The 15,919-nt window shown below is 51.8% G+C and overlaps 1 protein-coding gene across 1 annotated transcript in view; it reads right to left on the bottom strand.

The window, feature by feature from the left end:
- Positions 1–15,919, bottom strand: part of ACSF3 (acyl-CoA synthetase family member 3) — a 67,151-nt gene that overhangs the window by 15,014 nt on the left and 36,218 nt on the right. The window lies entirely within an intron of this gene.

The following is a 15,919-nucleotide window of genomic DNA, read 5'->3' as shown; positions in this document are numbered from 1 at the left end:
CAGAGACTCCTGTGCTTGAGAAAAGACAGCTGAGGAGATGTGGGGTGGACAAACAATTAGAAAGCAAGCCTGTAGGAACAGGAGAACTTGGCCCCTCTGCCACCAGGTGCCTACCACGATGGGCTGGGGGAGCGGAGGGTGGCTGATACATCTCTATGAGGGACGGAAGCCTCTCCCTCCCTTCCTCCTTCCTTCCTTCCCTCCCTCCCTCCCTCCAGGCACTGAAAGCTGCATGGCTAGATCCCCCATCTGCTGCCATGCATCACACACACTTCACTCCAGTTTATTAGCTGGAATAAATCATAAATGCTTCCCTCCCTACCAGCGGCGCTGGGCGGCGGGAAGGCGCCATCCATCACCCCGACACCGCGCGCCCCACCGCCACGCCACCAGCTTTCCACTCTATTAAACAAGATGGATACAGTGTGCTGGGATGGACCAGGGAGGGGGCTTTATTTATGGAGCCCTGGGAGAGGGAGGGCACCCAACGCCCGGTGCCAGGCAGAGCTGCTCCTGCGAGCCCCTCGGGCCGCGCGGCACAGCCAAGGCAAAGCCTGGAGCTGCGAGAGGCAGAGTCCTGCCCCGCGCGTGGGCAAGGGCAGAGGATGGAGTTGCAGTGTGGAGAGCTGGAATCCCCCTCCCACAGTGACAACAGCCAGCCTGACTCTGTGAGAAAACAGTTAAAGCTATAGCCTTAAAACTACCGAGGATGGTGTGGCCAAGCAGGACCCAGGCTGGACCCTGAGGTGCCCAGGCGCAGATATAGGACCTTGAGGTCCTGCACAAGGAAGGGGATGGATCAGCAGAGCTACAGCAGAAAGCTCCCACCCCAGCCCTGCCCAGCACCCCACACTCACCACACAGAGAGGAGAGCCCAGTGCTGCTGGAGCTCCCATGAGGTGGCTCCCCAGGGCTGTAAGAGCTGCTGTGTCCAGAAACACTTACTGAGTGCCAGGATTTTGCTGCTCCTTGAAGCTCCAGGCTCTGCCTAATGTCACACCTTCCCTTCTGCCCACCATGGAAGTGTTCTCCAGCTCAGCAGAGGCCAGGGCACCTCTCCAGTGCACAGGGCAACCCCAGTGCTCATCCTCCACCACATCCTACTGCCTGGGGTACTGCCACCCAGGCTTCACCCTTACACTCTTATTACTATTTCATGGATGCTCCCACAAACAGTCATTATCTCCCCACCACCTGAGGTGCAAAGCTCAAGAAATTCAGTGAGGGTGACAGAAAGCAGCTCTGAGCACAAGCTCAGCCCCTTGGCTGCTGCTCTCTCCATGTCAGAGCTGACAGAAATCCCAGCACCAGCCCAGCAGAAGCATGTTTCCTATGACAGGAACTTGTAGATGGCTGCAGGTCAGCCCTTAACTCAGGAAACCAGCCTCATCCACAGAAGAGAGACTTTGTCTCTCCAAGCCACATCTCCTTTCAGAAGCAACAGCAGCATTGCTGCTAGCAACACTCTGGCTGAATATGAGAATGATAGACTCAAAGAATTGTTTAGGTTGGAAAAGACCTGTAAGATCATCAAGACACACTCCAGCACCTCAATGTCCTTCCTGCAGTGAGGGGCAGCCACAGGAGCACATCTTAGGCTGCAGCTGTTGAGACTCCTCTCCTCTCTCCTCACTCCTCCCCTCCCCTCCTGTGACATGCTCCAGAGGCAGTGGCAAGAGGGTCTTTGGGACTGTGACAGGTCTCACCCCTGCATCTGTGGAGAGTGGGAGAGATGTGCAAAGAGCACAAGTGTGAGATCTCAGCTTTACTCCTGGGATCCAGACCAACAGGGACCTTTTGGGGTTCCCTCCTCATTCAGAAGAGGGTCCAAGAACCAGTAGGAAAGGGGAGACCAAGGGCTACCTCTGGGTAACTTTGATGCTGGAAGGCTTTGCCTGCCACATGTCCTTGCTGAAGCAGCTGGGGATGTGAGGCAGAAGCAGAGGAGCAGAGCAGGATGAAGCCAGCCTTGGAGAGCAGCCTGCTTCAGAGGACAGGTATTGAGTGCTGGTGGGATGAGGGGGGAGCAGGGAGAGGTGATGGCCCTCCAGCAGCCCAGGCAGGCAACCTGTGAGACCTGGACATGTGCTGCTGCCCAACCTGTAAGGGATCCAAACCCCAGAACTTCAGAGGTGCTAATTAGTGTTAATTAGCTACAATTTGTGCTGGTAACCTCTGTTATTGGCCAAGATGGCTGCCAGTGGTGACAAACATTATTCACTGCCATGCAATAAATCAAGCTGAAGTTGTTCTGTTCCTTAGCCCATCATTTAGCATCTCATTAACGACATCTCTGTGCATCCATCACTGCTGCTGGGGCTGCTGCAGGCCTCTGCACCAGAGAGGCTGCCCCCAGTGAATCCCAGCAGCACAGCAGAGGGACTGGGATTACCAGGTCAGCATCCTGTTGAGCAGCCACCAGGCACTGCTGACTCATCAGCTGATGTATGCCCAGTGGAGTGCAACCAGTAGGGCTGGGGAAGGGACTGCCACCCTGTACTCAGCACTGGTGAAGCCACAGCTTGAATGCTGTGTTCAGTGTTGGGGCCCTCACTCCAAGAAAGACATTGAGGTGATGGAGCAGGTCCAGAGAAGGGCAAGGAAGCTGGTGGTGAGTCTAGAGCTCAAGTCTCATGAGGAGCAGCTGAGGGAGCTGGGGTTGTTCAGCCTGGAGAAAAGGAGGCTGAGGGGAGACCTTCTGGCTCTCTACAACTCCCTGAGAAGAGGCTGGAGCCACATGGGGGTTGGTCTCTTCTCCCAGGAAACAAGCCATAGGACATGAGGCAATAGCCTCAAGTTGCCCCAGGGGAGGTTTAGGTTGGACATGAGGAACAATTTCTTCCCCTTGAGGGTTGTCAAGGCCTGGACCAGGCTGCCCAGGGCAGTGGTGGAGTCCCTATTCCTGGAGGGGTTTCAGAGCCATGGATATGTGGTGCAGAGGTTTAGTGGTCACCTGGCAGTGCTGGGTTAATGGTTGGACTTGATGATCTTAAAGGTCTCTTCCAACCAAAACAATTCTCTGATCCTATGAGGAGGCAGGGCAGCTTGGGAAGGAGCTGGCTGCTCTCCTGCATGTTACAAGGTGTCAGAACCTGGTGCCCTTCAGGGAGGTGATGGATTTCCTAGCAAACCCCAGACCAAAGCTTCCTCAAGACCTGAAGCAAGCTCTGCTTCAGCTCCTAGGAAGGGAGGGAGACTTTCACTGCCTGGTCAGACAGAGGGGGCTGCATAGTGGTCTTCCCTGCCAGACATGAGCTGTGCAGTTACTAAGCTCAGCCCAGCACGAGGAGGGCTGCCCTTGCCTTCTCTGCAAACCCATCAGCACTGCTGTGAGCTCTGTTAGTAGGTGAGGAAGTCCAAAGACAAGGATGTACTGAGGATGGTCCTGGCTGCTCCTACACCTCCCCTCCAAGCACTATCAGAGAGCAATAGGTGACTGTCAAGCTTCCCAGGCCACTGCCCACTGAGGCAGAGCAAGATTGGAATGCTGTTACAGATCCCTACCTGCATGAAATCTGGAGGTAATTGAATGGCTCAGGAGAAAGGAAATCAATTCATCAGAAGGTTTGTTTACAGCTCTTGCCACCACCAGCCCCACCAGCAGCAGCTCCAGCAGCAGGAGTCCCTGCAAAGCACCACTTATTTACATAATCAAATTGCCAAGAGGATTCACAGCTCAGGGGTGTCCTCCCCTCTCCCTGCCCAGCTCCCATCAGCACTGCTGGCAGGCACAGACCCTCCAACTGCCACACTGTCTGGGACTAAGAGGTGGGGGGCTGTAGGTAGACGTTTCAGTGTGGAATCATAGAATGCATCAGGTTGGAAGGGACTCTTGAAGGTCATCTTGTCCAACCCCCCTGACGTGAGCAGGGACATTTTTAACCACATCAAGCTGCTCAGAGCCCCAGGCTTGACCTTGAATGTCTCCAGGGAGACACTCCACCACCTCCCTGGGCAACCTGTTCCAGTGTTCTACCACCCTCATAGTAAAGAACTTCTCCCTAATGTCCAACCTAAATCTACCCTGCTCTAGTTTAAAACCATTGCCCCACATCCTGTCACTACAAGCCCTTGCAAAAAGTCTCTCCCCAGCCTTCCTGCAGCCCTCTTTGGGTACTGGCAGGCTGCTCTAAGGTCTCACCAAAGCCTTCCCTTCTCCAGGCTGAACCCCAACTCTCTCAGCCTGTCTTTACAGGAGAGGTGCTCCAGCAAGCAGACAGAAGGGGTTAAACAACTGACTCCCCACTCTCCAATCTTCTCCAGAGAACCCTGGAGCATCCAGCACTAAGGGGAAGAAAAATGCAGGAAAAGAAAAACCCCAACAACCCAACTGAGAATGAATTCCTGTCATGCAGCAGGGAAGTTTGTTTGTATTCCAGAGGCAGCAGCACTGAGGCTGCTGTCAGAGCCATGCTGGGAGAAAGGGCAAAACCCTGCCGAGATGAAAGAGCGTGAAGCACTGGAACAGCCTCCCCTGGCATTTACACCTGGAAAAAAACCCAAAAACCACTCAAGGGCATCTCACAAGGAGCTGTGCTAATAAGGGCCTCCTCCCTGTGCTGGGGAGATGGAGTGGAGCCGGCAATGCTGGCAGCACCTCCGGGAACCTGCAGGAGAAAGCTGCAGATAAGACTTAAGTCTGATTTCAAGCCAGTAATCCTGAGCTGCCTCCTCCCAGCTCTGCTTCCAGTGAGGGGACAGGGAGTTGGGTCTTGCTGCTGGAGAAGTTCAGCTAACCCTTGTCTTTGCTGATATGCACCAGTAGAGGTGAGGGAGTGACCTGCTGGGCAGCAGAGAAGCTGCTGGGAGTGCTAGTGGCTGACAAGTTGCCCATGAGCCAGCAGTGTGCCCTCAAGGCCAAGAGGGGCAATTGTCTCCTGTGGTGCAGGAAGTATGTGGCCTGCAAGTTGAGGCAGGTTTTCCTGCCCATCTATTGTGCCCTACCGAGGCCACATCTGGTGTCCTATGTCCAGTTCTGGGCTTCCCAGTTCACCGGAGACAGGGAAGTACTGGAGAGTCCAGTGGAAGCTACTGGAACATCTCTGTGAGGAGGAGAGGCTGAGAGAGCTGGGGCTGTTCAGCCTGGGGAAGAGCAGCCTGAGAGGGGATCTGCTCAATGCTCAGCAAGAGCTAAAGGGTGGGGGGCAGGAGGATGGGGACAGATTCTTTCTGGTGGTGCCCAGAGACAGGACAAGAGGAAAAGTACACAGGAAACTACAGGACAGGAAAGATGTAGGTTATTTTTGGTCCAATCTGCATGAAAATAGGCTACAACCCCCTGCAGCCATGGGACTGCACCAGTGGAGCTGCAGTGGACACATAAGTGCCACTTTATGTTGTGTGGCAGTCTAGAGCCTTGGGTTCTGCACACAATGCCAAAGAGGAAGGATTCAGAGCAGGAGCATTTCTGGTGCCTGCTCCTTATGCCCATGCTGACTGGGACAGGCAGGAGATGGGGACAGAACATCTGGTGGCTTCCTACTTTGTGAGCTGTGAAGCTCACCCCATCCTTGGCACCATTTCATGTCCCTTCACAGACACAGGATGTTCTAGGTGAGTGTGAAGGGCTGGTTCAAGGCTGCCAGTGGTGCTGGCAGCCCTCTACTGCCCACAGATGGACAGAGCTAGCAGCTTCATCTGCAGACACATTAGGGGAGCTTGGAAAGCATCATCCACTACATCTCTTCCAAATGTCAAACCTCCTCCCACCCCCTGCAAGATGGGCATCCCACCATGCCCAAAAGGCCAGCAGGTTTGGCTAGCTGATACAAAGGCCCACCAGTATTGTTTCAGGGCTTTGGGGACTCCTGCATATGGTTCCTGTTCCAACCTTGGCTTGGGCTGGCATCAGACCCCCCTGACATGACATATGCCAGCAGACTAAGTCCTGGGCACCAGCTTTCAGTCAGAAGAGGACAGCACCAAATGGAGCAACACAAAATCAGAGCTCAGCAGAGTCTGGCAGCACTCTGGGTCCTGCCTGCCCTTGGCAGAGGTGCTGTGTCTCCTTTCTGGGTACACTCTGAACATGTAGCTCAGCATGAAGCAGGAGCTTCTCCAACCCTTTAGCATATCACAGACCTAAAGGACAAGCAGCAGATGAAGCCTTCCCAACCCAGAGATGCTGCACCCCTTGCTCCAAGGGTGCCCTAATACTCTAATGGAAAACAGGAGACAAACCAGCAAAGCCTTGGTAAGTTTCTGCATGCCAGGCAGCCAAGGCTTTGTAGGTTCACTCATCATTAGCAGGAGCTCATGGGTGACTGATATGACACAAGCAGGCTGGGTGGAGGGGAGCCCCCCTTGCTGCCTACAGCCAGCATTACTGCAGATGGGTTTGCCCAGAGGACAAGGCAGAGAAGAAAATGGGTAAGTAAAAAGGAAAAACTGCACATTAGCATTTAAATATTTATCAAAATCCCTGCAGACAACGGAGATGAAAAAAGAAAACTCAGAGACTAATAAATAAGTAACAGCTCCAAGGTGTGGCAGCCCCCAGCTCTGCCATCCTGCTGCTGAAGTTGGTCACCATACATGCAGGGCTGAAGACATTAATTGTGCTGATAGACCACCAGGCTAAACCCCTCTGCTGTGGCTCCTGCCCTCCACAGAAGAGCTGAGGGATCAATTACACCTTAGCTAAAGACAGCACCACCTCTCCTTCCCAGTGCTGTGACCTGAACCAGTCTCTGGTGGGCCGAATTATTAAATAGAGCAGAGATAATGATGGGAGGCTGTTGACTAAGAGAGGCAGTAGTGGGATGTGGGGTGAGATATCTGCCTTAAACTGTTTGCTTCACTATACAGCAGCCTGTACTTTTGCTTTCAGCATAATAGCATTAGCTGTAAGTAAATATCTCCTCAATTGTCTCGAGGGAAACCCAGAGGGAAGGCTCTTGTTGAAAGTAAAGAGCCTCTCAAGGCCAAGGATGTTCAAGCTTTCTGAACTTGTTAGAACCCAAAAGAACACCCAACCAAAACCTCACCAGGTCACAGCACTTGGTCCTGGGCTAAGGAGGAGGGAACTTCTTATAGATCACAGAACAGAATCACTAAAGAGAGAAAACATCTCCAAGATCATCAAATGCAACCATTAACCCAGCACTGCCAGGTCACTGCTAAACCAGGTCCTTCAGCACCACATCTACACAGCTTCCAAACCCCTCCAGGGATGGGGACTGCACCACTGTCCTGGGCAGCCTGGGCCAGGCCTTCACAACCCTCTTCTTTTTGGGGAAGAAATTGTTCCTCACATCCAGCCTAAACCTCTCCTGGTGCAACTTGAGGCCATTTCCTCCTGTCCTGTCACTTGTTCCCTTGAGATAAGAGACCAAACCCCATCTGACTCCAACCTCCTCTCAGAAGGGTCTCCCTTCAGCCTCCTTTTCTGCAGGCTGAACAACCCCAGTTCCCTCAGCTGCTCCTTACAAGACTTATTCTCCAGACCCTTCACCAGCTCTGTTGCCCTGTGGACCTGCTCCAGCACTTCTATATCATTCCTGGAATGAGGGGACCTAAACTCAACCCAGTATTTGAGGTGTGACCTCACCATGATCCTGTCCTCTGCAAGACTGCTCAGGCTCCCATGAGCTGGTTTGATCCTGACCCTTCTCTACAAGGTCTTACATTTGCTCTGGAGAAGACACACTATTTATCTAGCCACAAACAGCCACTGGAAAGGTCCTGCCAAGGATCCAACAGGCTCAGCTGAGTAGCATGGGAAAGACAATTGTTCAGCCCATGTCTTCACCACATCCTCAGCCTAGTGCTCCACACCCCCTCTTAAGCCACTTGTTGGCTTGCATTCTCCTGCTGGATCTTCCCCTACATTAGGCAGTTTCAAGGCCTAGCTTGACAAGGTGCTAGGCCATCTCATTTAAATTACATTCTTACCCTGACAGGTTGGACTAGATGATCCTTGAGGTCCCTTCCAACCTGGTATTCTGTGAATCTTCCCACAGGCTTGCAGAGCTCACTTGGGTGTTTCTCCAGCATAACCCAGCTGGAGCTGCAGCCAAGACTCCCTCCATGAATCCCTGGGATGGGAAGAGTACAGCCCCAGTGGTCAGAATCTGACTGAGCTCCTCCCCTTTCAGTGCTGCTTGAAAGGTAAAAGCTGATGGAGAGGGAACAGATTGGATTTGGGTGCCTGCTGTTCCCAGTGCCTCTCAGCTGGGGTGCAGTTGCTCCATGCCTTGGAAAACTGGACCCAGTGTAGCAGAGGTTCTCAAATGAGTACAGGGTTGGCATCCGAGATGCTTGACACAACTAGAGCAGAGCTCTGTAAACACACTCTGTGCCAGGAGCTGCTCTCATTTACAGCTACAGAAATCCCAAGTCACTCTCAGAACTGCTGCAAACATCAGCCAAGGGAACAGGAGGTTTCGTTTTACCGTGTCCTGATGACCCCAAGACTTCCAGCCATTGGGCAAACCTGGCAACATCATCTCCTCAAGGACAAAGAACAAATACTGAGGCAGGAGGCAGAAAATGAGACTTCTCTCTCCAGATGATAAAGGAATCTTTACACAGGGCTGGTAAACCAGACACCATCTTTAGGTTTTTGCTTCTAGAAACATCTCTTTGATGAGGGTTGGGGAGAAACATGGTCTGGCTGCCCAGTAGATACCTGCACCCTCTGCTCCTGCCCCGTGAAGACCCAGTGGGATATCCTTCCTCAAGCAGCACACAGGGGTGTGTTTGGGGCACACTTGGCATTTTTTGGGTTGGAGAAGAACTTAAGATTCCAGCCATAACCTAACATCACCCTGTACACAACCGTTAGACCATGTCCCTAAGCACCTCATCCAAATGCCTTTTAAACACCTCCAAGGGATGGTGACTCCACCACTGCTCTGGACAGCCTGGTCCAGTGCCTGATGATCCTTTTGGTGAAGGAACTTTTCCTAATACCCAAACCAAACCTCCACTGGTGCCATTTCCTCTTGCCCTATCACTTGTTCCTTGGGAGACCAATCCCCTACCTGGCTCCAACCTCCTTTCAGGGAGTTGCAGAGAGCCAGAAGGTCTGCCCTCAGTTTCATTTTCTCCAGGCTGAGCAATCCCAGCTCCTTCAGCTGCTCCTCACAAAACTTGTGCTCTAGACCTTTCACCAGCTTCCTTGCCCTTCTCTGGACCTGCTCCAGCACCCCAATGTCCTTCCCCTGTGAGGGGGCCATTGAGGTGCTAGAGCATGTCCAGAAAAGGGCATTTTCATGTCCTTTCATTTGTGGGAATGTCACAGCTTAAGCTGTGACACCCTAAACTATGACAGACCCAAAAAGCAACTCCTTCACAGCCCATCCTTGGAGGAAGCCAACACTTCATCCTTGGGCTTTCCAACCTGGTGAGTCCCAGCAGCAGCAGCAGATGCTAATTAAGGAATCTGTTTCCTGAAGAAGTGAATTTGCATTAACTGGATTTGTGACTAGGAAAGACACAGCAAACAAACAGAGAACCTGCAGATTGGGATGCTAATGAGCTGAGTTTCTATTTATAATCAGCCTTGATCAGGCTGAAGCCGTTTCTGTTTCAGGTGGCACTGCTACACCCACCAATGGAAGCAGCTCCCTGCCAGGGAAACACCTGCTTGTCTCCAGGGACCAGCAAGTGCCAGGGAAAAAGCCTGTGCTGGAGGGAGAGGGTGTGTGTTGATCACTGCTCCTGCCCCTTCTCCTTGGAGACCAGCCCAAGAGGAGGAATGGGTTGGGTCTGGCCAGGGATGACCTGCCCAGGGTGTTTCCTACAAACAGCCTATTTCTCTGCACTGGAAAACTGCAGGGAGCTTTGCTTTCTCCATCAGAAGTGGTGGAGTGGAGCTCTCTAAAGAGTCAGGGATAGGAATGGCAAAGATCTATGGTTGGTGCCATCAGTGCTAACCAGCCATGCACTGGAGAGCTCCATCTTCTTGTAGTGACATGGGTTGTGGTCTCTTCTCTCCATTAACAAGGAAGAGGACAAGAGGAAATGATCTCAAGTTGCAACAGGGGAGGTTAGGTTGGATATCAGGAAGAATTTATTTTCTGAAATTCTGGTCAGGCATTGGACCAGGCTGCCCAGGGAGGTGGTGGAGTCAGCATCCCTAGAGGTGTTCAAAGAACGTGTAGACATGGCACATGGGGACATGGTTTAGAGGGCTGATGGTTGGACTTGATGATCTTAGAGGTCTTCTCCAACCTTAATGATACTATGATCTGAAAAAGACAGACAGACACCAGAAGGTTCCTGAAACCAGCCTAAGAGTCAGTGGACTTCTCCCCTTGCCTGGGGACCCATGGCTGCAGCAAGAGCAGGTCCCATTTCTGGAGAAACCTGAGAACTGCAGCGTTGAACAGAATGCTCTCAGCTAAGTCAAGGCTTGTTCCCAGCACCCCAGTTTGTAGCTTAGACCTGAGCTGAGAGCAGGGCAGATGTGCGACTGGCCAAGCTTGGCAGTGTCTGAAAGCCTGCCAGAACTGATGGCTGCTTCTCATTTCTCCTCATGATGTCTTAGTCCAGAGCAACTTTTTTTTTTTTTTAAATCCTTCCTGGAACTTCCTCTTTCACTGCAGAACATCCAGAAGGGATAACGAGATAACAGGGTCTACTCTGTTCTCCTTCTAAAGCCTTCCACAATGGCATGTAGGAAGCCTTTCGGGTCACAGGAATTCTTGTTCATGGGAGTTTGGGTGGTGTTGAGACCTGAGGAAAGGGATCTAGGCAAAATTCAGTGATGGAACAGGACTCAGCAGGGTGAAAACCAGCTACAAGGTGTTTTAAATGCAACTTAAAGAAAGAAACTTAAAGGATATGAGTCATCACTTTGAGCTGTGCATCAAACAAGTTAAATAACTCTTACTTTCTTAACAACATATTAATCAAAATGCATTGATTCTTGAGTCAGATCCTACTCCCAACAAGCTTTCTATCTTCTCCATCCTGATGCATGCATTAAGAGAGTTTTATTCTGACAGATACAATATAGCAATCAATAAAATCTTATTATATGGAGCTGAGATACATGGATTTGTTGCAGGATTTATGCACTGCTCTCAAACCCAGTGCTATTTCATGTCTCAGCCTTAACCTGTAATTGAAAATAAATCTCCCTGAATACACCAGATTCTAATTTTCTGGATGTGTGGGCAAATGTGGATGGAAGCTGGCCTTCCCTCAGGGAGCAGGCTGCTTTCTGATCCTGTCACTCCCCCTGTGCACACCACTGTGCTGCCAGATTCCTCCAGAGAGTGCATCCTGCCCAGTCCTCTGCAGGCAATCCGGGCAGAGCCTGAGCACCAACGCTCTGCATTTCCATCACACTCCAAACCCTCAGTCCCCTTCCTCGTGCCTCCAAAGCCACTTGCTGCCTGATGACAGCAGGGAGATAACACAACCTGACAGTGCCAGAGCCTGAGCGACAAGATCATTGCAAAGCTGGGATGGATGAATAAAGATCAGGGTGGGGGGTGACCAGACTAGCTGCTGTTTGTCTGCTGCTTACCTCCAGCTCCTGGGATTTGCTCAGCGATTGTGCACAGAATCATAAAATCATTGAATCGTGGACTAGTTTGGGTTGGAAGGGACTTTAAAGGTCATCTAGTTCAACCCCTTACAGTCAGCAGGGACATCTATAACTAGAGCAGGTTACTCGGAGCCTCAAACAACCTGACCTGCAATGGTTCCAGGGATGGGGCATCTCCCACCTCTCTGGGCAACCTGTGCCAGGGTCTCACCACCCTCAGTGTCAAACATTTCTTCCTTCTCTCCACTCTGAATCTCACTCTTTCAGTTCAAACCATCACCTCTCACCCTGTCACAACAGGCCCTACTCAAAAGTCTGTCCCCAGCTTTCTAGGAGGGCCCTTGAAGCACTAAAAGGCCACCAGGTTTCCCTGGAGCCTTCTCTCCCCAGGCTGAACGACCCCAACTCTCTCAGCCTGGCCACACAGCAGAGGGCTTCCAGCCCTCCCATCATTGCTGTGGCTTCCTCTGGCCCTGCTCCAACAGGTCCATGTCCCTCCTGTGCTGAGGACTCCAGAGCTGGCCCCAGAACTGCAGGTGGGGTCTCAGCAGAGCAGAGGAGCAGAGGGGCAGAATCCTCTCCCTCCCCATGCTGCCCACACTGCTGGGGATCAGCCCTAGTCACAGCTGTGTCTGGGCTGTGAGCACACATTGCCAGCTCATGTCCAGCTTTGCATCCACCAGCACCCCCAAGTTCTTCTCCACAGGGCTGCTCTCCAGCCCTTCATCCCCAGACTGGATTGACACTGGGGGTTTTTCCAACCCATAGGCAGGACCTTGTGCTTGGCCTTGTTGAACCTCATGAGGTTCACACAGTCCCACTTCTCCAGCCTGACCCCTGCCTTTGGACGGATGCCAGCTCCTTTTTTTTTTTACTTCTCATTTTTCCTCTCTGCTCTCCCTGCTCAGCAGTGTGTCAGTGTGCTCAGAGGTTGCCTCTCCCCTCTCAGGGCACGGGACAGCTGGGAAGGTCTCCCAGCGACAGGAGACAGACAGCCGCAGGCATTTTTCCTTCGGGTTTGTCTCGGTCTCCGAGGGCTCGGTGCCGCTTGGATGTATGACAGCAGGTGGATACCCAGCAGTCTCCCTGGAAATGGCTGGAGGGGACTTTGATCTAAGCAGCTCTGTCAACAGCATTAATACAATCAAAATAATCAAATCCAGTCAGATGGAAATAAGGGAGATGGAGAGAGAGGCAGGGAACGGCACGAATTGAGAGGAGGGGAGCAACAGTAAATCACCGCCGCAGCCCCGCGAGTTCAGATGCTCCTCAGAAAAGCCACGATCCTGCATCCATCAAAAAGCCACCCAGCATCAGGCCTTTCTGTCAGCCTTTTTATCCCCATCTCACACACACACACACACACACACACACACACTCATTCCTTCTCTAAGTGGAGGCACAAACCGGGCAGGTTTGCCTGTGCTGGCTCCCCGCACAGCACACACACAGTGTTTGCCTCTCATCCCTCCGGGGAAGGAAACGCAGGTTTGCAGTTGTTGCACTAAATTCCTGGCTTTGCTTTTCTTTCTTTCTTTTTTTTTTTTTCTTTCTGTTTTTCCCCAAGCTTTTCCTCCAAAGCAAGGAACATGCTGTGGAAAGACTGCTGGTGGCCACAGAATGCATTGCTACTTTTTTGGCTCCTGTCGTGGAGGGGATGCCCATCCCTGCTGCTCGACACGAGGCTGTTTTCTATGGAAGATGGTTTCATGGGAGAAAAGGGATTTTAATAAAGGAGCTGTCACTCAGGAAGGAAAATCACTGCTGCCATGGAAGTGTTGCCTCTTTTTGGTGTTTTTTTTTTTTTGGTTCCTATGCCCATGATAACTCAATTTACAGAACAAAATCAGAGAGAACCAGGCTGAGGATGGTACAGGGGGAATAAATGACCTGCAGCCAGGAAAGACTTAAAAATTGAAGATTCTTTTGTGAGCCTGGCACTGCAGCCCAGAAAAGCACCTGAGGGATGCTTCAGCAGGTACATTGTGAGGTGTGAGCATCACCCCTCACCCTGGGGACAGGTTTGGAAGGGAACCAGCATTCAGAACCCCGTGCAGCAGCTCCAGGTTAACTCTGATCACAAACCCAAAGGAGGGAATGAGCTCTGGTGACTCCTGGCTTTGTGGGTGCAAACACTGAGGAAGGATACTCAAGAGCTCCAAAGTAGGACATGCCACCTCTTGAGATGGCAGCAATGCAACGGGCAGGGTACACACACAGCTTGTTTGGTGCTTGGCACATGGAGACATCACAACATCTTCTGGTTAATCATAGGGCAAGTGCCAGCCATGGGACACTCCTCCCCCATGTGCCCCATCTCCATGAGGTGCCTACCCTGAGCAATGTCATTGCAAGGATGGACTCCCAGCAAGGTCCAGCATGAAGAACCTGCTGTGAATTACTCATTTGCTGTCCTTGGGAGATGTGGGGAAGCTGTCATCACACCATGACTGCTTTAAGTGACCTGCAGGTCACTTTGTGGAGATTCCCATGAGGGTTTGGCAGTGAGAGGAACAGTAACATGGAGTCAGAAATACCATCACTTGGATTTGGTGAGAATCATGCCCTCAAATTAAGTCTCACCTTTCAAACACTGACTTGTGGCACCTGCAAATGGCAAGACAAAGCAGATTACATTGTAATTATTTGCCTCTTCTGGATCCTGCCAGTATGGGCTCCACTCCAAAGTGACCCACCACTGGTCAAGAGGGGTAACTCACCCCCCAGATTCCTGTCTCTGGTGGGACAGGGCCTTCTCAGCTCCCTTGAGTGTTGTTTTACCATCATGTGCCTTCTCTGAGTGAACTCCAAAGGCTGGCACCATGGTGGGTGCAGGCAAGGGGTGATGGGGCTTGCTCATGGCACTGCTTGGGGAAATACTAGCCCCACTGACCCAAGAGATGGAGCAAGTGGTCAGGAGAGGAGTGAAAGGAAAGAAAGGCAAAGAGTGGGGGAATGGGATGGAGAAGAGAGTTAAAAGGGTTCTCTGACACTGGAACAGAATCTGAAGGGAGGTGGTTGAATCCCTGTCCCTGGAGAGGTTTAGAAGAGGCAGAGATGCGGTGCTGAGGGACATGGTTTAGCCCCAGCCTTAGCTGGGGTTGGACTTGATGATCTTTTCCAACCAAAAACCATTTAGTGGTTCTATGACTCTACAAAAACCTGCAGCAACGTTGGGGAAGCAGCTTGGCCTGGGCTTTGCTGCTGGCAGGGTTAGCTTGGCCCCCCTTTACCCCAGCCTCTCTCCGCTTCCCGCTGCGATTTGCAGCTCCGAGCTCCGCCGAGCCGGTGAAAGGGTTAAGTTTAATTTATACTGATTTCTATTTAATATCATTCTCTCCCCGTAGGAGCCGGCAGCTGTGAGCTGATTGTACTCTCTCATTATGCAGTCTGTATCACTAATGGCCTGTGACAAAGGCATGCCATCTTCCCGGCCTTACCCCCGAGAGCCAATTAAACACACATACTCCCTTCCTGTTTGCAGCGCATTACAATGAAATTAAACTGAATTTCAGAATCATTTTCTCCTAAAGACATCTCTTTGCAATAATTAATGCATGCTATTCCTTTCGCAGCTGAAAAATTCATCAGGAGTGTTGACTAAAAAAATGTTTAAAGCTGATTGTCCTCCCCCTGCCCCGACCCCACCCGGCATCGCCTGATGATGCTCCAGTCCCAGGCTGGGATGGGGATCCGTGGGGATACCGCCGGCAGCCCTGGGATAACAATAATCATAAATCACAGCTTCTTCTGGAGCAGTAAATAAATAAGATTACACAAAAGGCATCAGAAATCCAGCCTGGCTGCTGACTCCCTGGCACTGCTGACACACAGTAACACAGGGGCAGGGGAAACATCGCTGGGAGGCTGCTGGAGCCCTGGAGCAGGCTACCCGGAGAGGTTGTGGAGTCTCCTTCTCTGCAGAGATTCCAAACCCACCTGGACGTTGTGATCCTGGGTGACCTGCTTTGGGTGACCCTGCTTTAGGAATGGGGTTGGACTACATGATCTCCAGAGCTTCCTAGCAGTCCCCACCATGCTGGGGTTTGGGGATTCTGTGAAAACCAGAGCTGTGCACATGTTATCAGGCAGAAATGAGCCACTCTGCCCTTTAGCACTCACAAAGCGAATCAGTGGAGGGGCTTGGTGCAGGCAAACATGCTGTCTGTACCTACCCCACTGCCCAACTCAGCAGGGGTGGCAGAAAGGTCGGCACACCAAGATGCCAACAGACAACATGGGCCAAAGCCTGCCAGCTCATCCCACTGATGGTTTGCTTTTTAATCTGAATTACAGAACAGTACCAGGGGACAGGAACCTCCAACCGAGGAGGTCTCTGATCATGCAGAGCAGAAGGTGTAATCTGAAGATCTGAAGCACATTACTTATTCATGGCTTGTCACATGAAGGTCTTCAGCG

Source organism: Indicator indicator, chromosome 19 (genome assembly GCF_027791375.1).
Source record: "Indicator indicator isolate 239-I01 chromosome 19, UM_Iind_1.1, whole genome shotgun sequence".
Taxonomy (NCBI): Eukaryota; Metazoa; Chordata; class Aves; order Piciformes; family Indicatoridae; genus Indicator; species Indicator indicator.
The sequence above is the reverse complement of the archived record's forward strand: the minus strand, read 5'-3'. Positions and strand labels throughout refer to the sequence as shown.